Consider the following 21,428-nt stretch of genomic DNA (forward strand, 5'->3'; position numbering starts at 1 on the left):
TTCGGAGTGCCTCGAAACTTTTTCTAATCGCAAGAGATACAAAAGATCGGGTAGTCCCCGAATCAAACAACACATGAGCCGACAACCCATTGACCAAAAAGGTCCCTATACCAAATCATAACACCTATAAGCATAACAAGAAGATAAATAAAGGTAAAGTTAAATCATATACAAGCAACAACATCCGGCGCTGCTCGTGCCTCATCAGTGGTAAACTGAAATGCTCTGATCTTCACCGTAGGAGCCTCCGCCTTGCCCTGGCGACCATTGGTAATACTCAAGGTCGCTGGCGCAGGTGCCACCACTGCTCCACCAGATAATCTCGGAAAATCAGCCTTTTTATGGTCGGTCTGGTCGCAGTGGAAACAAATCAATCCCTTCTTGGGGCACTCCCTGCTCATGTGGCTCGATTGACCACAATCGTAGCATACCGGGCCTACTACCCGGCATGCCCCACGGTGTGGCTTGACGTACTTGGCACAACGGCCCCAACCCTGCTGGCCTCTGCTAGAAGTGTCAGAGGTTTTAGGCTTCTTGGGCTGACCCACTGCTGACTGAACCTGCTCCAGCTTCCACTTCGTCTGGAGCTCCAACTCGATTTTCTATTCCCAGGTCATCTCAACCATGTCATTCATGGTTTTGCTCCCTGAAAAGCTCACGAACTTTCGGATAACATCAGCATGGCATGATATCTCATCTTCTTCATCTCCTCACCCGCAGCATACTGCGGAACTAACAGTGCCCTCTCCCTGAATCTGACGGTGATCACCGCCACAGTGTCTGTGGTCTGGTGAAGGTCCTGGAACTCACTCACCAACCGCTGCACCTTAATGGCCAGTGCAAACTCCCGATCAAACCTCTGAACAAACTCATCCCATGTCATCACTGTTACTCTCACTGTCCCTACCTCACGGGTCACTTCCTCCCACTAGTCTCGTGCCCGGTCCCTCGACATGCAGGACGCGGATCCCACTTTTGCCGCCTCGGGACAAAACCTCGTGCGTTGATCATTCTCCATGTCAGCGATCCAACGGCGTCTAGTGATGGGGTCCTTAACCCCAAAGAACTCAGGTGCTCCACACGCCTTGAACTTCCAGAATGAGGGAGTTCGAGTCCCGATCTGACCCGTGGCAATCTCGGCTCGAAATGATCTGAGTCACTCCTCCATGATCTCCATAATCCCCTGATTGATGGTACCAAAAATCATCCGGGTAGCATAAAGGATGTTGCACGTAACCTCGGCTGTGATAAGCTCGTGCACCCTGTCATCAATCGGGTCCACACTGAAACCCGAACCCGAAGCAAAACCTAATCATGAACCTGATCCCCCTCATGTAGTCATCACCATCCTCAACTGAAATACAACACGGGAAAAAAATATTCGATAAATAATTCGATAAATAACGTTGAAGGGGGTTCCTTCTCATCAGACTCCTTAGAGTTCCCAAGTCTGCTCTTGTCTCAGGTACATGTCCTGTGGTTTCAGTAGTATGGACCCAATACTACCTTCCACACCTACCTGTACCTTCCTCAAGATCAAACCCGATACCTCCAATTCACCCAACTATACTCCAAAATATAACCCATATATCATAACACATATACATCCTAGATTCTCCTAGGATTTCTCAACCCTCACAAAACCAGAAACCTTAATCAATACCGCATGTTTCCTTATGCATGCAAGTATACACAAATAGAATCCCATAGAGTGTAAAATCAAGTTTCTACCCTAAGTCTACAACCAAACAAGGAATAGGAAATGAGACATAATTCATCATTCTAGGGTTATGCATTCCTAATCGTATATAACTTTGAAAGCATACATTTAGCAATTAACAGAGTCAACCTCGATTTCAAGTAATACAAGCATCAAATCTTCCTAGGTTATAAGGCATCACGCAAGTCAGAAAATTCTATCATGTAGCTCCTGATGGTATCCTTAGCCCTACTCTAGCATGCAATTCCACATATTGAGCATACCAATCATAACACACAAACATGGATAAATTGGGAAGACACTTACTCGAGGCCGGTTGATTACACGCATTTCACTCTCCCTTTTCATTAATAAAACCTTTTTCAGAAAAAATTCAATTATTTTTCTCTTTAAAGATTATAATTTCTTAGTTTGAGTTCTGACACACCCGAGAATGTGCCAGAATCTCTTAAACCAAGGCTCTGATACCAACTTGTAACAACCCAAAATCAGATAATAATTTTCATTTTTAAAATGGGAATTACAAACATAATTTGTTTCCAAAAATCCATTACATCAAGTCATGTCAAAAGATCAGAGTATCGAAATCATTAAGTGCAAAAATTGTTGGAGAGTGAATGCTTAGTGGATTCCCAAAATAAACTATAAGCAAAAGCTTAGTAAATTCTCGAAATATCTGAAACATACAATCACAGAATACCATGCAAAATACGTAAAATTGTCATGGGCTACCCCCGTGGTCCTTACTTGGAATGCCATGAGTTACCCCCACGCTCTGATATCCAAGTTCCATGGGCTACCCCCATGGTCTTTACCTGTAATGTCTTGGGCTACCCCTATGGTCTGACATCCAAGTGCCATGGGCTACCCCCATGGTCTTTACCTGGAATGCTACGGGCTACCCCTATGGTCTGATATCCAAATGCATGGGCTACCCTCATGGTCTTCATACAAATAAACACATAACAACTATCAATCCTCATGTCATATGATGGGCCGGCCTTGGTGCCTTCGACCCATTAATATAGTGAAAAGAATCACCTGAGACTGCTGATAAAAATACTGCTCGGCTAGCGGTCCAAAAATCTCACACTTAATATACACAAGTTATCCTAATTAGAATTAAGTTACAAACTCAAGGAATAGGCCAAAACCATAAGTACAAACTCCTCCAATAAGGCCCAAAAGTCTTTCTTCTTTAATGAGCCTAACATCCAAGGTCCAAAACAATAATGGGCCACAAGGCCCAAAAGGCCCAACCATGCCACCTATAGTCCAATAACAAGTTCAAAGGCCCAACTACTCTAATAGATCCAAGCCCAATGTTAAGTAGGGCCCAAATGGCTCAAAATCCCAATGTAAGCCCAAAACTCACTGGAAGCGTACGTCCATCATACATCATTAGTACGCTTAGCGTACTAGGTCCTTTGGCGGTACAGGCAGCGTATAAACTAGTATACCCAACGTACAAGCTGTTTTGCACATATAGCCATTAAGTGCTTAATTCATGCAGCCACTTCGTCTAATTCCAGATCTTAGTCATTTAAAGGTCCTAAGGCATAAAGTTGGCAACTTTAAGCCTTTGCATGCCATATGGGAACCCAACACCTCATTTAATCTATTAAGACTCCCTTTAAGATCTTAAACTCATGCATGGTGCCAAAACAACCATCAAGTTAGCATTTTTATGCTTTTAACATGCCAAATGAACTCATACCTAACATTTATAACCTCTGGAGTTGCTCAAACTGAAAAGAGAGGATCCATGGGCCAAAAATGGACTTATTACCAAACCCTAACTCAAACTAGAAAAGGATTAGAATGATATGAGCTTTTTACCTCCAAAAACTCCTCAAGATGTTTTAGAGTCAGGATCTAGAAGCTCTCCCACATCCAATACTTGCTCACCTCCTCCTTCTTCTTGCAAAGACACCAAAAAGGGTTACTTTTGGCACCTTCAAGCTCAAGGATCACTCTCAATGGTAACGAGTATTTTAGGGACGTTTAAAGACAGTGGAGGTTGGTAAGGAAGAAAGGTCATAAATGAGCTTAAATAAGGCTCAAGTCCGAGAATTAGGGTTTTAGCCTTTGGCCTCGTACGCCCCGCGTACGAGCTTTGGCTACCCGATTCACACACTTGTGTACGCTAAGCCTATATACATGTACGCCAGCGTACGGAGGGTCCTTTTTTGCCAACTTTAAATACATCAAGGGCGTAAAATGAAATACCTGGATTTGGATGTTACAAGGTTGGTGTACACCGCAAGGACATAATGATTAGTTAAGTAATAAACGAAGTTAATACGTTGTTAAATATGTTGTTGTTGTTGTTGTTGTTAGTATTATTATTATTCTTATAATTTTTTAAGGTATATTATTATTATTTTAGTGTTTAAATTTAATGTATGTTTATTTCTTTTAATTAATGTATGTTTATTGTTTTCTTTATTTTAGGATAAGATTCAAGCGAAGTATAGGAAGATGCAAGAAGAGCTCGGGGAGGGAGAACACTTGAATGAAGAACATTGTCTCACTCTTGCCCTCAGTGAGTGTCGAGTGACACAGACATATTCGCAGAGTTGGAAGGAAACCAAAGCATCAACAATCATTTAATTCCAAATCAACATTCCAAATAATGTTAGAGTACAATCCTAAGGTCATCATAGTGCAAAAATCAGGAGTGTGTGCGATGCGCTGCTACCGTGCCGGCTCCTTCCCCTTCGCTGAAGAGGTACCTGAAAACAAAACTATAAACTGTAAGCACGAAGCTTAGTGAGTTCCCCCATCATACCACATACCCTACTATAAACATACTGTCAGGCATATCTGGGTGCCCGACCTACCCTGCTAGGTATACCGGGGTGCCTAACCTGCCCCTGTCAGACATACCGGAGTGTCCGTCCTTCCCCTCCGGTTTATCTCAAACGGTTACGGAGACTATTTCACCCCTACTACTATCGCATACTAACGCAACATAATCATACTGTCTAGCATAGCTGGTACTGAACTACCCCTTTGGCCCTATTGACCAGTAACCGGGGAATATTCCCCTTATTACTACCGCTATCACATATATCATATCATGCTAACACATAAACATACCAGGTAGTAGCAAAGCAGACGATTATCACAAAGACAATCATCTCAACTATAATAAACTACTAGTGGGCCGACCTTGGTGCCTTAGACCCATTTCTACTGGAATATAACTCACCTCAATGTCGTGTAGTGTTTGCAGTGTCCTCGGTACGAAAATCGACTCTTCTCGACTCCTCAATCCCTACATAACATCCTTTCTACATTATCATTTCATACTCATAACCCTTAAAAGGGTCACTCAAATCCAAGTCAAAGTCAAAGTCAAAACCCTGGTCAAGTCAACTTTAGTCAAAGTCAACATCTGGTTGACTAGACTTGCCGAGTTGGTTCACTAACTCGTCGAGTCCCCATGTCCGCAGAATGCTACAACCCCGTCCCTACTCGTCGAGTCTAGCAAGAGCTCGACGAGTTTACCTTCAACAGAACATCTAGACCTTCTTCAACGGACTCGCCGAGTTCATCCTTGAACTCGTCGAGTTCATCTTCATCCGTATGAAGGTGCTTAGTCTGTGACTCGCCGAGTTCTCCTTGAACTCGTAGAGTCCATCTTTATGTGGTTGCGACATTGCCTTGAACTCACCGAGTTCGCTAATACACTCGCCGAGTTCCATGATTTCCAGGTCCCTAATGAGCCTAGAAAACTGAGTGTTCTTCTAGCTTAGCATCTGGTTCATCAACAGAAGGATTTTATGGGGAAATACGACCCGACTCGCCGAATACCATGAACGACTCGCCGAGTCCCTCTTTGTCCAAAACTATACAGTCGATTTCAGTGGGTCTCAAAGCATCTAAACCATAGATCTGACCTCCTAGGGTCCATATTGTACATAAATTGACAAACTTGGTGTCCATGGATGGGGTATTTGGCTCAAAAAGCCAAGAAAAGAGGTTTATTAGTTGCATGGGCTTCCCATAGCCATAAAGTTGGCACCTTTATGTCATGGGAACCCTCAATGGTTCCATATCCGAAGTGTAATTCCATGATACACACCCAATCTCGAATATGGCCTTACAAAGCTTAGGAAAGGGGTAGAAATGAGCCCTAACTAGAGATCTAAAAGTTAGATGGTCAAGGTTTCAGCTTTATACCTCAAATAAGCTGGAAATGTGCCCAAACCTTTGGATCTACTTACTTCCTCTTGATCTCTCAAGCTCCTTCTCTTCCTTAAACTTCAAACACACAAAATTGGCACCACAAAGCTCAAGAACACTCAATAAATGGCTAGGGTTCGAGTTAGGGCCTTCTAGAAGTGAGAGGGATGATGGAGGCTGGTTTGGGACGAGATAAGTTGTTTAAATCGGGTGTAAACCCTAAATATTAGGGTTTCATCCACACAGCTTTCTACTCGTCGAGTTGGTCCCCCGACTCGTCGAGTAGGTCACCAAACCTCCCGATCAAAATCAAGTCTACTCGACGAGTTGGGCCTCCAACTCGCCGAGTCCCAGGGCAAAACATGAAACTACATGAATTTAAATACGTACCAAGAACCGGGTGTTACACTCTGGTTTTTAAGTAGAACTGAAATTTATATTTTAGTTGACACTGTAACGTTATATTTAAATTAACAATTTAAGTAATTTGTCCAAACTATTCAAAAGTAGTAGCTTTAACTTATAATGGCTTACATACAACAACATATTAAATCTAATAAATTAAGTATAATATGTTAAAGGTTAAAGACATAACTTTATAAATAGAAGTAAAAATATTATTTTAAAATTAAAATTTAGTTTATTTATTATTACACTTTAGGTTTGATATTTATTTATTAACCAACTTATAATATTTTTAGAAAGACAGTAAAATTTATCACTTTTAACTATTTATAAATAATTTTTTAGTTCTTTTAGTTAAACTAAAATTTATATTTAAACTAAGTTGTAATGTTATATTTAAATAGGTAAATAAGCTTAAACCACAGGAACCAAGACTGTAATTTAGTTTTTACGGAATGTTTTGTAAAATTGGGATACAGATGAACCCTACGCCGTATTTTGGTCGATGTGTTGTTGATTTTGGATTGCAGAGCGGTGATGGCGAATTCCAAAAATGTCGTTTGGTTTATGATCTACCATCCCCTTAACAAATTCAAATTCAAAGGTAACTTCTTCACTCATTCTTCCCTTGGTTCTTCCAGAAGTCCTTCCGCTTTGGTAGAAGTAGGTACCGGAATAACGGCTGTAGCTTCGTTTCATTCAAATTCCTGTTCCAGTCGTCGTAGATCTATCTTTCACAGGATTACTAATTGTGATGATGCCCTCGATATGTTCCATGAAATTACACACCGGCAGCCTCTGCCACCGGTTGCTAGATTCAATGAGTTGTTGCAAGCTGTTACTAAAAAGAAACACTATTCTTGTTCGGTTGAGATTTTTCAACGAATGAACAGCGTAGGTGCTCCTATTGATGCGCTCACTATTAGCATTGTGATAAAGTGTTTATGCCAAATGCACAGCACCAGGGAAGGATTTGCAGTCCTAGGGTATGGCTACAAATGTGGTGTTGTACCTGATGTATTTACGTTCAGTGCACTGTTAGATGGACTCATCCTTGAAGATAAAGTCCCCGAAGCCTATGCATTCTTCAAAAAGCTGATCAGAAACAAAGTTTGTGATCCTAATGGAGTCATGTACACCAATATGATTAAAGGCCTTTGCTAAATTGGCCTGAATGATGAGGCGATTGCTTTGCTTAATTTGTTTAAGCTGACAGGTGAAAGAGACTATGATACTAGTCTGATGGCATATAGCACCATCATCCATCGTCTTTGTAAGGATGATATGGTAGATCAGGCCTTAAAGTTGTTCAGAGAGTTGGTCTTCCGCAAAAACATTAAACCTCGTGTTACCACTTTCAGCTGCATGCTTCATAGCTTGTGCACCTTTTCACATTACCAAGACCTCGCTACTCTGTTTATAGAATTGGATGACATTGGCTTCCTGGATTTGGAGATACGTAATTTATATGTCCGTGTATGTTGCAAGATAGGTCGCTTGCAAGATGCAGAGGGCATTCTCCAGTGGATTATCTATCCTTATGTAGAGACATAGAAATCACTCATTGAGGGGTATAGTTTAATAGGTGAAGTTACAAAAGCAAAGCGATATCTGGATTTTTTGAGGTCTACAGGCGAGATTCCTGATGTTGCTACTTATAATACTTTATTAAAGGGGCATTTTAAGGATTCATTGTATGCAGAAGACGCTTATCCAGGAAATGAAAGAAAGAGGTTTTAAACTTGATGAAGATACTAAATCACTGCTTCATGCACAAGATGGTTATTGGTTTAGGTTGTTGGATGAATTTAAGCCTGGAACAAAGGAGTGGTGGATGCCTGGACGACATGAGAGTCACCTTTATATTTGAATCCTATATATTCCTTTGGATTTACTTTGGATCAAAGCAATGTTATGTCAAATTAGAATCCATAATTGGCTTTCTCATCTATTTATTTGCTTGTTGTGACTAGGCAATTAGTTCACTTGGTTAACCGATCATGACCTTTCTGTTTCCCTAGAATTTATATATCAATGAATCAGATTAAAATGATGCACAATAAAATTATATATATACCCTAGTCTATTGGATTACATACACATAAAAATATAATGGCAATAATTTGTTTTTTCGAATTTAATAATACCTAAAGAAAAGGATATTAAACTGAAAGAAGCTAATGTGTATACGTTTCATACGTTTCATGCTCAGGAACCTTATATCCAAGAAATCGATTGCCGGCTCCTTCCCCATTTTAATAACCATCGTCGACCACCGTGGATCCAAGCGTCGACTCACGCATGGTATTTATTTAATATGAATCCTTTCTTTTTGTTATATTAAAATATAAATATAAATATTTTTGATTGTAAAAATCTTAAAAAAACATTACTTTAGATTGGCGGTAATCGTGAAAAGAACCTTCCATGTTGCAGGTTTCACTCTAAATTGTACTTTCATATGTATAAAATCACTTATTAGTTATTTAATTAATTTGGATTTATAGATTTGTTAAGATAATGGTAGCTTATAACCAATTATCGTTTGTTAATATAGTGTTCTATCACATAATTTAGGGAAGTGATTTTTCCACATAGGATTTTTATCCATCCATTGAAACACTAATATATGCACAATAATACCCTCATCTCATTTACAGTATGTTACAGACACACATAAGTCAAATTCTTCCGCCTCCCTTTTTTTTGAACTACTCTTCCACCTCCGGTCACCATCTCCGGTGCCGATATCCTCTAAACTATCGCCTCCCTCCTCCCACCACCACTAAACCTCCGCTCCTCTCACTCAAAAGTCGGAACCCTGCAACCGTCTACTATCTTTCCCGGTCACCATCTCCGACAACCACTCTCTCTCTCTCTCTCTCTCTCTCTCTCTCACACACACACACACACTCACATACACCGACAATTAGCGATGACACTCTCCAGAGAACCTGCAACTCACACTACAAGAAATGTTGGCATTACCGGCGATGCTATTGCCTTGCGTCGCCGCTATAGGCGTCGCCGCTAATGCTAACTAACAGCGATCCGCGTCAAATTAGCCACATCCGTCCGATTTGTCTTCAATCGAAGGGTTGTAGAGGAAAGTGAAAATGCGCTGACTTTTCCCTCTAAGGTGTCGCCGCTATTGCCCTAGTGTCACCACTAATACCTTTGTGTCGCCGCTATTGCCCGTCGCCGCTAATGCCCCTTACAAATAACCCCTACCAGCTTCCTTTTCTGTGACATTTTCTCTGTTCTCTCTCGTTTCCTTCTCTCGTTTCTGTTCCTAATTCTCACTTTGACCAGTTGGACGAGACGACTAGGTGGAGGACGAAGGTAAAAACCGGTGCTAGCCCCTCCTGCCGCCACAAGACCGCCACACCTTCCCGCAAAACCTCCAAAACTGGCGACCCTTGAGCTCAATTCCGAAATTGCCCACATTCAAGGTCGAATTCCTCCTATTTTCTATTATTTTTCTGTTTTGGTGCTAATTTGGATGATAAATTGTTAGTAATTTTCAAATTTGTTAAGTGATTATCTTTGGATTTTGAGTTATGAAGTGTTTGTGCATTTTGTTGGATTGTATATGTTTTTTTAGATTTGTGGGAAGTGTTTATGCATTTTGTGTATGTTTTTCTTATTTATGTTTATACCACATTGGCTTAAAAATGAAATTTGGCATGAAATTGAAATTGGATGTATATATACATTTGTTTGATTTTGTATTTAGATGTATAACTTTGTATACATTTGGCTTAATTGTATGAAATTGGAATATGCAAATTGGATGTATACATTTGGCTTAATTGTATAAAATTGGAATATGCAAATTGGATGTATACATTTGGCTTAATTAGGTTATTAATAGCAACTTACTTCTAGTAGTGTATTGTATATGGTTTCAAAGTGCTTAATTTTGTTAGTGACTTAATGTTGGTCATTACAACTTTAACTTAATTAGGTTATTAATAGCAACGTACTTCAAGTAATTTTAATTTAATAATAGAAAAAAATTAAATTAATTTTAAAAAAATCAATAAAAAAATAATAAATTAATTGTAAAATCAAATTCAGTTAGTTTTAAAATCAAGTTAATAATAATATTAAAATAAAATATAACTAGTTTAAAAAATTAAACTAATAACAAAAAAGAAAATATTAAATTAATTAGAAAATCAAGTTAAGTTATCTTTAGAATCAAATTAAATTTATTATAAAATCAAATTAAATTAATTATAAAATCAAATTAATATTAATATTAAAATAAAATAAAATTAATTATAAAATCAAATTAAATTAATGTTAAAAAAACTAATAACAAAAAAGAAAATATTAAATTAATTATAAATAAAATTAAGTTAGTTTTAAAATCAAAGTGCTTAATTTTGTTAGTAACTTAATGTTGGTCATTACAACTTTAACTTAATTAGGTTATTAATAGCAACGTACTTCTAGTAATTTTAACTTAATAATAGAATTAAATTAAATTAATTTTAAAAAAGTCAATAAAAAATAATAAATTAATTGTAAAATCAAATTCAATTAGTTTTAAAATCAAGTTAATATTAATATTAAAGTAAAATAAAATTAGTTTAAAAAATAAACTAATAACAAAAAATAAAATATTAAATTAATTAGAAAATCAAATTAAGTTACCTTTAGAATCAAATTAAATTTATTATAAAATCAAATTAAATTAATTATAAAATCAAGTTAATATTAATATTAAAATAAAATAAAATTAAATATAAAATCAAATTAAATTAATGTAAAAAACAACTAATAACAAAAAAGAAAATATTAATTTAATTATAAAATAAAATTAAATTAATTTTAAAATCAAAGTGCTTAATTTTGTTAGTGACTTAATGCTGGTCATTACAACTTTAGCTTAATTAGGTTATTAATAGCAACGTACTTCTAGTAATTTTAACTTAATAATAGAATAAAATTAAATTAATTTTAAAAAAATCAATAAAAAAATAATAAATTAATTGTAATATCAAATTCAATTAGTTTTAAAATCAAGTTAATATTAATATTAAAGTAATATAAAATTAGTTTAAAAAATTAAACTAATAACAAAAAAGAAATATTAAATTAATTAGAAAATCAAATTAAGTTACACCTAGAATCAAATTAAATTTATTATAAAATCAAATTAAATTTATTATAAAATCAAATTAATATTAATATTAAAATTAAATTAAATTAATTATAAAATCAAATTAAATTAATGTTAAAAAAACTAATAACAAAAAAGAAAATATTAAATTAATTATAAAATAAAATTAAGTTAATTAAATTAATTATAAAACCAAATTAATAGCAACATACTTTTAGTGACTTAATGTTGGTCATTATTGTTGGATTAGAGTCTAAGCTCGTAACTATATTTGGTAAGTACTTGACTCGGTTGTGCATGATCCTTTTGGGTTGCCTTCACCATAGCAACTTGACAGGGTGATTTATGAAGAGAGAGAAGATATTATGGTTTATTGATATATTATGTGAATAATATATTAAAGGAATAATCATATTATTTAACTAATATTAGTCATAGATTAATTAAGAATTAATTTGGTGACTAAAAGAGATTAATTAAATATAGGGGACTAAACTGCAATTATTGGATAATTGAGTTATTGGGCTGGGAAACCCAATGGAGCAAGGGGTGAACGAAATTATGATGTGAGTCCATCATATTTTCGTCCATGGCCTTAATCCAGAAGGTTCCATGGGCTGCTTGGTGATTAAGTTGTCCATTAGGGTTTTGGCTGAAACCCTAGAAGCTCACAGTATAAATAGACCCCTTGGGTTGTGGAAATCGGCTACACTTGCTTCATTGGAACCCTAGGGCCGATTTCATACCTCTCTCCTCTCTCCAAATCATCCTCTTGCTAGTTGGTGTTTGTAAGCCATTAGAGGAGTGACAATTGTGACTCTAAGCTCCAAGATAAGAAGAATCAAGCAAGCTACAAGAGGTAATCATCTAGATCTGAGTTTCTTATGTCAAATTCGAATTATATACACTAGATCTAGGGTTTGCAAGACTTGGATAAATTGCATGTTCAATAGAGAAACCTAGATCCAAGCATTAGGGTTTGCATGTGCACATAGGGAAGTTCTTATGGCTCAAACCCATCAGTGGTATCAGAGCCTTGATTGGTTTGTATTGAATTGATGCCTTGTTTATTTGTTCAAGCTTTGAAAAATCGTTTTTTCTGCCCCCTGACTGACAGACTCGGCGAGTCCCATTATGGACTCGACGAGTAGGATGAACTCGACGAGTCCATAAAGGGACTCGGCGAGTCGGAGCGTCTGTCAGAGTGATTTTTGGGATTTCTTACTGTTTTGCTTAAGGATTCTTACCTAAATCGTTTTGGTTTAATAAAATCCGAATTTTATCCCCTGTTTGACAATATCCTTAACAAAACAAAAGATAATTACCAATTGTTTAAATAATAATTTCCTTATTTGATAATAATTGATTATTTGAATTAATTGTTGAATTATCTTGCAAGTAATATTGACTAGGTCAAATTTAGATAATCATTAAATTAATTGGTTAATTTATATTATTTGCTATTTGATCCTTTGTGTTTTGAAAAGTTCAAAACTTGTCCTCAAGTTTTGAAATTTAAATTTTGTGATTAAAAGTTTAATTTGAACTATTTAAATTTCAAACCTTAGAATTTTACAAGTTTTAAAATCCAACCTTATACTTTATAGTATTATAAGATTAATATATATATATATATATATATATATATATATATATATATATATATATATACTGTTAGTAGGCCTCATTTACGAAGCCGATCTATAAGGGGGGTATAAGGTTATGGCCTATAAAATGGCCGTTTAATGGATGCCCATTCTCACCCACCGCTTCCTTGATTGGTGGAGGGTCGTTAGCCGAACGGGTAGGATAGGGCAAACTTTCCTCATTTAAAAGTATAATGAATCTATATAAAGTAACTAAATGTTTTTACCAAATTCCCAATCTTAGTTAGTTTAGGCAAAAGTGACTTTGATGCAATTCCATGAAATTACACTTTGTACCCTTGCTAAGACGTTAATGGAGCGTGTGTGGTTAACCGGCACATTAATTGGGTTCTAAGAAAAGGTGGCAAAGGGTGACTCATTGATTGTCATAGTTCGATAGAGCGTGTGTGGTTAACCGGCACATCGAATAGGTGACTGTAACAATGAGGGCACCATGTACATTTGCATGGTTATTCACACCCGCTTTGTGATCCTCGGCATCCCAGTCACAAACTAGAGGGGCATATCGAGATTTAAACATGCCATTGAAAAGTTCAATGAATCTTAAAAGATCTAGGAGTTTTTCAATACAGTTAAAACCTAATCTCTTTTTCGTTTTTCATGGTGGAGAATTAGTGAATCGACATTCACTTGCCTTCAAATTATTTACTTGTTAGATTACGGCATCCATTTTCTAATTTGTGAATAATGTTGTTGGTTCCTAGCCCTAATTTCTCATTTGGGTGATTAATTGGGGAAATTCGTTTCTAATCAACTTTGTTCTTTCAGATGTCGAACGCAAACAACAATGCTTCTGGTTCAAACTCATCTGGTTCGTTCTCACTCATGAACTTGTGTGGGAAAGGGATCTTTGATGGGACCAATTTCAGTAATTGGATCCGCAATATTCGCATGGTCACTCGCTACGAGGACAAAGAATATGTCCTCGATGAGAAGCTAAAGGGGATTGACATCGACACTGCTACCGCTGAAGAGATCGCGGCCTATGAGGCCCACGAGCGTGATGCCAAGAAAGTCCATTGCATCATGTTAGCGACTATGACTGCAAAACTCCAGAAGTCCTATGAGGACAAGTACCCCTATGAGATGCATCAAGATCTGTTGGAACGTTACCACCAGAGCGCTAGGCAAGAAAGGTACGAGATCATCACTTCGATGATCACTACCAAAATGGGTAATGGAGAGTCCCTTACCGCTCATCTGCAAAAGATGTAGAGATATGTCGATCGCCTGCTGAAGTTAAATGTGAACTTCGATGAAGAGCTGGCAATTGATATCATCATTCATTCATTGCCTCCCTGCTATAGCCAGTTCCGATGACCTACCACATGAATAAGGAAGAGGTCTCTTTGAGCAAGCTTCAGGGCTTGTTGAGGACTGCTGAGAGCAACCTCAAAGACAAATCTGTTGCATCAACTCCAACTCCCGCTGCTGCCCCTGTATTGGCAATAGGGCAAGGGAAGGGTAAGAAGAGGAAGGCTCCCTCAAGGGGCCACCACAAGGGAAAGTCCCAAGATGGCACCTCTTCTAGTGGAACCAAAGTTGGTTCTGCTAAACCCAACTCAAACCCAAAGGAGGCAGAGTGCCACTACTGCCACAAGATAGGGCATTGGAAGAGAACCTGCCCAGAATATCTTCAGGCCATCAAGGATGGGAAGATCAAGCCATCTTTTGCAGGTATTTACACAATTAAATCTAATGGTTTATCACATGCTACTTCTTGGGTTCTTGATACAGGATGTGGTTTTCACATATGTTTTGATTTGTAGGGACTAAGAAGAAATAGGGATGTGGAGCATGGAAGGATGAATCTAATCATGGGAAACAGAAGAACGTCGCTTGTCACCAAGATTGGAATATATTCCTTAGTGCTTAGTAATGGATTAGATTTGGATTTAAACAATTGTTGCTATTCGTCAGATATAGCAAGAAACATCATTTCATTTCATGGTTTATATAGACAAGGTTTTAGATGTAACGCTCTGTTCCGAATAGACTCCTAGTCTGAGGCTATGGCTCGAAGGTCGGTCATTATTAGGATTCTGGCTCTTGGGAAGGTAAGATCTAGGCCCATTTGGGTGCGGGTGATGCATTAGAAGTGATCCGGGTCTTCGGTTCGTATTTTGGGAGCCTAGGGGTATTTCGGTAAAGTGTCAGTTCGGGCTTTTGTGGAAAATGGATTTTTGTTCGGAAGTCGTTAAGAAAGGTTTGAGTTGTTAGAAGTGTAGGGCTTCTCTTCACCTTTTCGTGGATATAAAGATCGTCACAATCGGGTTTATAACGAAGAAGTTATGGCCTTCGGAAGTTTCGTGGTTTTCAGGCTTAGCCGAGTACGCGGGGCGTACAAAAAGCGTACGCGTGGCATACTAAGGAAGAAGGCAGTACGCTGGGCGTACCTTGGAGTACGCTGGGCGTACCTTGGAGTACGCTGGGCGTACTGACCATAATGGTCGCGAAGGTTCCCAGGAGTATGCTGGGCGTACCATATGTACGTTGGGCGTAGTCCAGTAAGATCAGAACCCTATTTTAGGGTCTTGGAGCATATTTAAGCTCCTTATCTCATGACCTAACCATATATCTTCAGCCTCCATCCCTCTAAACCCTAGAAATCGAACCTTAGCCTCCATTTGAGTGATTCTTAAGGTTTTTGGTGATTTAGTGGGTTTTTGGTGCTTATTGTGGAAGAAGGAGTTCCTTGAGGAAGCATTGCTTGGCTTAAAGCTTGTGGATCCAAGACCTAATCATATTGATCTAACTCCAGAAAGTATAAAGTTTGGATCTTGGTGGCTTTCTCATGTGGATCTAGTTGGGTTATGACTTGTTATGCTTGGACCTTGAAGAAGGAGGAACTTGGTGATCAAGCTATGGTTGGAGTCAAGCTTCTAGATCCAGAACCTTCATTAACTTTGCAAGCTTTTGGAGGTATAAAGTCTCAACCTTGAGAACTCTTTCATGTAGATCTAGCAAGGTGGTTTTTGGTTATGGTTTTGGTCCCTTTGTGGTGGTTCTTGTGAGTAGAAGTTACTCCAGAACCTTTAAAGCTCTATATTTGGTCCTTATTGAGGTTATGGAGTCACAAAGTTTGGATCTTGATGGGTATAAACCTTCCATGCATGATTTAGTGGTCATTTGATGAAGTTTGGGACTTAGGGTTTTGGTTTGGACCCCATTGAGTTATGCTAAGTCATAAAGTTGGAAACTTTATGACTTAAGAGGTCCCTTGAAATCAGATCTGGGAGTTTGGACTGAGGTCTTAAGGTATTAAGAAGTTTTGAGAGATTTTAGGAGTGATTTTGACCTTTAGAAATTTATCTTTGGTGTTTGGGAGTCATTAAGCCATGCAAAGGCTTAAAGCATTCGACTTTATGGATTAAGATGTCGAAGAGGACTTGGATCTGTAATTGTAGCTGCTGGAATGGAGTATTAAGCACTTAATGAAAAAGTAGCTTAACAGAGGAGTACGCTGGGCGTACATGCTGGTACGCGCAGCGTACACCACCTTCAGCCAGTACACTTAGCGTATAAGGGATTACGCCCCGCGTACTCATCAATTGTGGGCTTGGACTATTTTGGGCCTCGGGTTGGGCCAAGCAGTGCACTTTGGGCCTTTGGACCTTAGTGGACCATCAGAAGTCAGATGTTTTGGGCCAGGAATATGTTTGGGCTTAAGGTAAGGCCCATTAGAGGGTTTGGGCCCAAATTAGCAAATTGGGCCATTAGTGGGCCACTAGTGGGCTTGGAAAGCCTACCTAGTGTTGGGCTTTTGTTTTGGGTGTGGGCCTTAGTTTTGGATCATACTGGGCCAGGGGTAGAATGGTCATTTTACCCCATGCAAGGATTAAGGATTATGGTATGGGACCCAATTGCTAATTGGGTATATTGATTGGTAGTGACAGCTCGGGAAGATGGCGGGGCAGCAGCTAAGGAAATTCAAGCGGGAAGCTTCTGTAGTGCGAGGTGAGTCTCCTCACCATACCAATGGGTCTAAGGCACCAAGGCCGGCCCATTTTATGATATGTGGTATATTAGCTGAAGTTGTATTTTATGTCATGTTAGCTGGTTATGTGCTAGGAAGTATGCTAGTGGTATATGTGGTATGTTTGTATGGAAGACCATGGGAGAGCCCATGATACCTGGATGTAAGACCATGTGGAGAGCCCATGGCTTTCCTACTATGTTGTCGTGTTAGTGTAGATTCACTAGTGCTATGTCAGGTATGCATGTATAGGTGGTATGCTAGTGATTATGTGGTATGCTAGTTGTCTTTGTGATACTTGCATGGATGACCATGGGAGAGTCCATGACACTTGGATGTAAGACCATGTGGAGAGCCCATGGCTTTCCTATCAAAGACCATGGGAGAGCTCATGGCACTTAGGTGTAAGACAATGTGGAGAGCCCATGGCATCCTGGAGTAAGACCCTGGGGACGAGCCCACGACATCCGTATATGTTGATATGCATGGATATATCATTGATATGGTTGTGTAGCTTTTATACCTAATATGGATTATGTGATTATGTGGACTGTGTGGGGTATACTCTGGGGAACTCACTAAGCTTCGTGCTTACAATTTTGTTTATTGGTTTCAGGTATCATTGATTTGGAAAAGAAGGGCTCAGATTGATCGCAATTCGCACACCCATGTTTTCCGCAATAAATGATTTTGGGATAAACAATGATAAATGTTTTAACTAACGATGTTTTGGAATGTTTGGAATAAATGATATCTAAGTTTTGGCTATATTAAAAATGAAATTTTTAACCTTGATTTTTGGGTCATTACAAGTTGGTATCAGAGCCTTGGTTTGAGGGATTCAGACACATTTTCGGGTGTGTCTGAACTCAAACTGAAGATCTGTAAAGTTTTTAAAAGAAAAATGTTTTCAAGGAAAAGTTTTCTAAGAAAAGAAAAGGGTGTGGTGCATGCAATCAGCCGAGCTCAAGTAAGTTTCCCCAGAATACCCATATACGTTATCTGTTATGATTTGGTTTATGAATATGAGAATCGAATGCTAGTTAGGGCTAGGAGAGATGCCTTTACATGTTGTATGAGCTGGTAGACTTGCATGCTAGTGCTGAGTAGTCAGTGATAGATTGGCCTGATATGTGATGCTGGTAGCTTTGGAAATATTGGATGTCATGCTTGAATGAGAAGGATTATTGGTATTTGTAACTGCTAAGTGTATGTTTTAAAATTGTATACGGTTAGGATCTTATAGCCTTAGAATAATTGATTTGGCCTTATTTCCTGTTCCTCGTCTGGTTGTGTGTCACACCCTCGGCCGAGGCGGCGGAATACGCCGGGCTGTGCGACTTAATTCATGGATCACAAGCAAATTGAATATACATCACAAGTTACAAAAATAACAACATAGCAGTTACATTACACTTTAAGATTTGAATACAAAGTTCATAATAATAAATTCATAAAGTTGCCTTAACAGATAGGCCGATTTAACAAAAACTAGATAAACTAGGTCGCCTGAAATCCATGACTAATCTTCTGACTGAGAGCTCGTTTGGTGATACCCTAAGAATACATGAAATTTTGAGGGTCAACACAAGGTTGGTGAGAGTTTACAGGTTTTCTGCTAACCGCAGTAATGATACTTTAAAAGACTAAAAAGTACTCTTTTTGTAGTTTGAACCATGTTTGAAAAAAAGAAATTGTAAGCAAATTCATACTTAAAATATTTGATAGACAGAGAAATCATAAGTAAATCCGTACTTAAAATGTTTGGTAATCAGTGAAACCATGAGTAAATCCATTCTCAAAATGTTTAGTATTCAGAGAAACCGTGAGTAAATCCATACTCAAAATGTTTGGTAATCGGAAAAAAACCGTGAGTAAATCTATACTCAAATGTTTGGTGATCAGAGAACCGTAAGTAAATCCATACTCAAAATGTTTAGTAATCAGAGAAACTGTGAGTAAATCCATAAGCAAAATGTTTGGTAATCAGAGAAACTGTGAGTAAATTCATACTGAAAATGTTTGGTACTTAGAGAACCGTGAGTAAATCCATACTCAAAATGTTTGATAATCAGAGAAACCAGATCCGTGGTTTCTAGATTATGAGATCTAGTTAACGCTTATAGTGAGTCCTATAACCGAGCTATGTGACTGTACCTACCCCTACGACGCTTCATTGGACGTCGTAAAACTATTTTAGATATTTATCACCCGCTTCGATTGATCGGTCGAGGTTGTAGCTAGCAACCACGGGTGGGGGTGTCAACCCGTATAGATCTATACATACGTATCTCAGCTCCGAAGATTAACGGTTATAGTGGTGTGGGTCTTCTAAGTGTTTGTTTTCACTTAGGGTAATGAATAATGTCTCACTCATAAGGCCCTTAACTAGAGTTTGTCATGAAAAGCCGGTTATACTCGATAAGAAAATCCATAAAATTGTGTAATGCTCGTTCAAATAAGTAATAATCTCATGGTAGTGTACACAGTACATGAATGATTTCAAGATAAGAGTTTGATAACTCGTATATGAATGTTTGATATGAACTTGAAATACTACAAAGGTGGTAACTTTTTATAACATAAGCTTTATAACATATTTTGTCATAAAATCTTGATATTTTGTATGCAAACATCATTTGTCTCGACTAATTGTATTATTTAAAAAAAAACAGTTGTAACATATATACTTAAAACATAGTTATTACTAGTTTATTTGTAAATAAAATATTATTTAACGAAATAATATTTATAAACTAGTTTTGAAATCGATAAGTGTTTATCAAGATCAATAAATATATATAGCACATGTATTCTCCCCCAAAGCGCAAAAATATTAAAAAGGGGCCGTAAACACTCACCCTTGAAGCGTGAACGAGTCTCGAGGGTGAAACTTGTCGTGAAAGTCGTTTCTTGACGTCCCGTGCCCTCAAAACGAATCGTCGGGTTTATTTATATTACCTAATAAACCAAAAGGGTAGTTTTGGTATTAATTATTAGGTATGGAGTGGTCTTTATTAAAATAAATAAAGTATATGGGTTGATTTTTCCAAAATCAAACTCCAGGGACTGATTTTGCAAAGTATTCTGAAAACCAGGGGCTAATCTTAACTAATTTACATCAAGTTTGAGAATGTGGGACTAATTTTGTTAACATTTCCAAGGGAGGGGCTAATTAAATTTATTTGAAATGGAAGTTTGAGCTTGCTTCTCCTGTTCTTTTTACGAGAGTAGCAATTGAAACAGTGGGTCCCTAGTACTCTTCTATTTTCAAACAAAATGTAAGATACAAGACCATAGGGGTTGAAGTGAAAACGTTTTTGATAAGTGAGGGGTTGTTTTCCTTTAAATGACAGTCAAAGTTGGGGAGGGCTTAATAAAAAGTTTTCATAACGTTGAGGTTTGTTTTAACTAAAATGAATGTGAGTTTGCACAGTATTCTTATTTTTGGCTTGCATCTTCACGGAACAAACACTCACACACAAAATATATATATATATATATATATATATATATATATATATATATATATATATATATATATATATATATATATATATATATATATATATAAATAACGACCTGGGTCTCACATATGCTTTAACAGAACCCAAATACTACAAAATCTTTGGTTTTCTTGACGATAGTTGAAGCTTATATACATAATCCACATATATAAACAAAAATGAGCTAATGGTTACTGGGAACATTTTTAAATCCGTATGATATTAAAACCCAACAAAATATATATAATTTTCTTCCTGGGCATTCCTTCGAACCCCACATGCATGGGTTACCAAAAGTTTGAACTTATTCAATGGGGTTTACACCTCTTGGTGTGACCCACTATGATTGAAATTTTTCTTTATGATGACGAAAGAATTAAGGCAAAGATTTGATGGCCACTGTGAAGAAAACTCAAAGTAAAACAACAAGGTTTTGGTTTCTTGGGCTAGTTGAGGTATATGGGGAACAAACCAACCAAGAACGTAAAAGTAAGAGAAAGAGGGAGAGCGACTTACGATGGATGAGGAAGGTCGACGAAGGTGGTGGCTGTGGGTGGTCAAGGGTGGCAGCCCTTGATTCTTCTTCTTCTTCCCTTTTTTTTTGACAGAAAATCAATGAGAGGGAGGAAAATAGAGGTGAGGTGGTGTTGAACGATCCAACAATGGTGGGAGGATGAAGTTTTTAAGATAATCGTGGGTTTAGTCCGACGACAAACAAACAAAACTTGGTCACTTTCACCCTTTAAGCTTACTACCATTTCAGTTCAAGAAAAGAAATTTTGCACCGCCTCAAAGGAGAGAGGTTTGACTTTCACAAAGTCCAAAACATTGA

General features: G+C 37.7%; 2 long non-coding RNA genes across 2 annotated transcripts; one reads left to right on the forward strand and one right to left on the reverse strand.

Moving 5' to 3' along the window:
• Positions 1-6,800: 6,800 nt before the first annotated feature.
• Positions 6,801-9,766, forward strand: LOC145162854 (uncharacterized). The gene is made up of 3 exons (XR_013739384.1): positions 6,801-6,920; positions 8,529-8,620; positions 9,646-9,766. It is a non-coding gene; the product is annotated as an uncharacterized LOC145162854 (long non-coding RNA).
• An 8,712-nt stretch (positions 9,767-18,478) lies between these two features.
• On the reverse strand, positions 18,479-20,025 carry LOC145162855 (uncharacterized). Its single transcript, XR_013739385.1, has 2 exons — positions 19,952-20,025; positions 18,479-18,647 (listed from the first exon to the last, which is right to left on the reverse strand). It is a non-coding gene; the product is annotated as an uncharacterized LOC145162855 (long non-coding RNA).
• Positions 20,026-21,428: the final 1,403 nt, after the last annotated feature.

Source organism: Lactuca virosa, chromosome 3 (genome assembly GCF_052849685.1).
Source record: "Lactuca virosa cultivar CGN04683 chromosome 3, Lactuca_virosa_CGN04683_v6, whole genome shotgun sequence".
NCBI classification, from domain to species: Eukaryota; Viridiplantae; Streptophyta; class Magnoliopsida; order Asterales; family Asteraceae; genus Lactuca; species Lactuca virosa.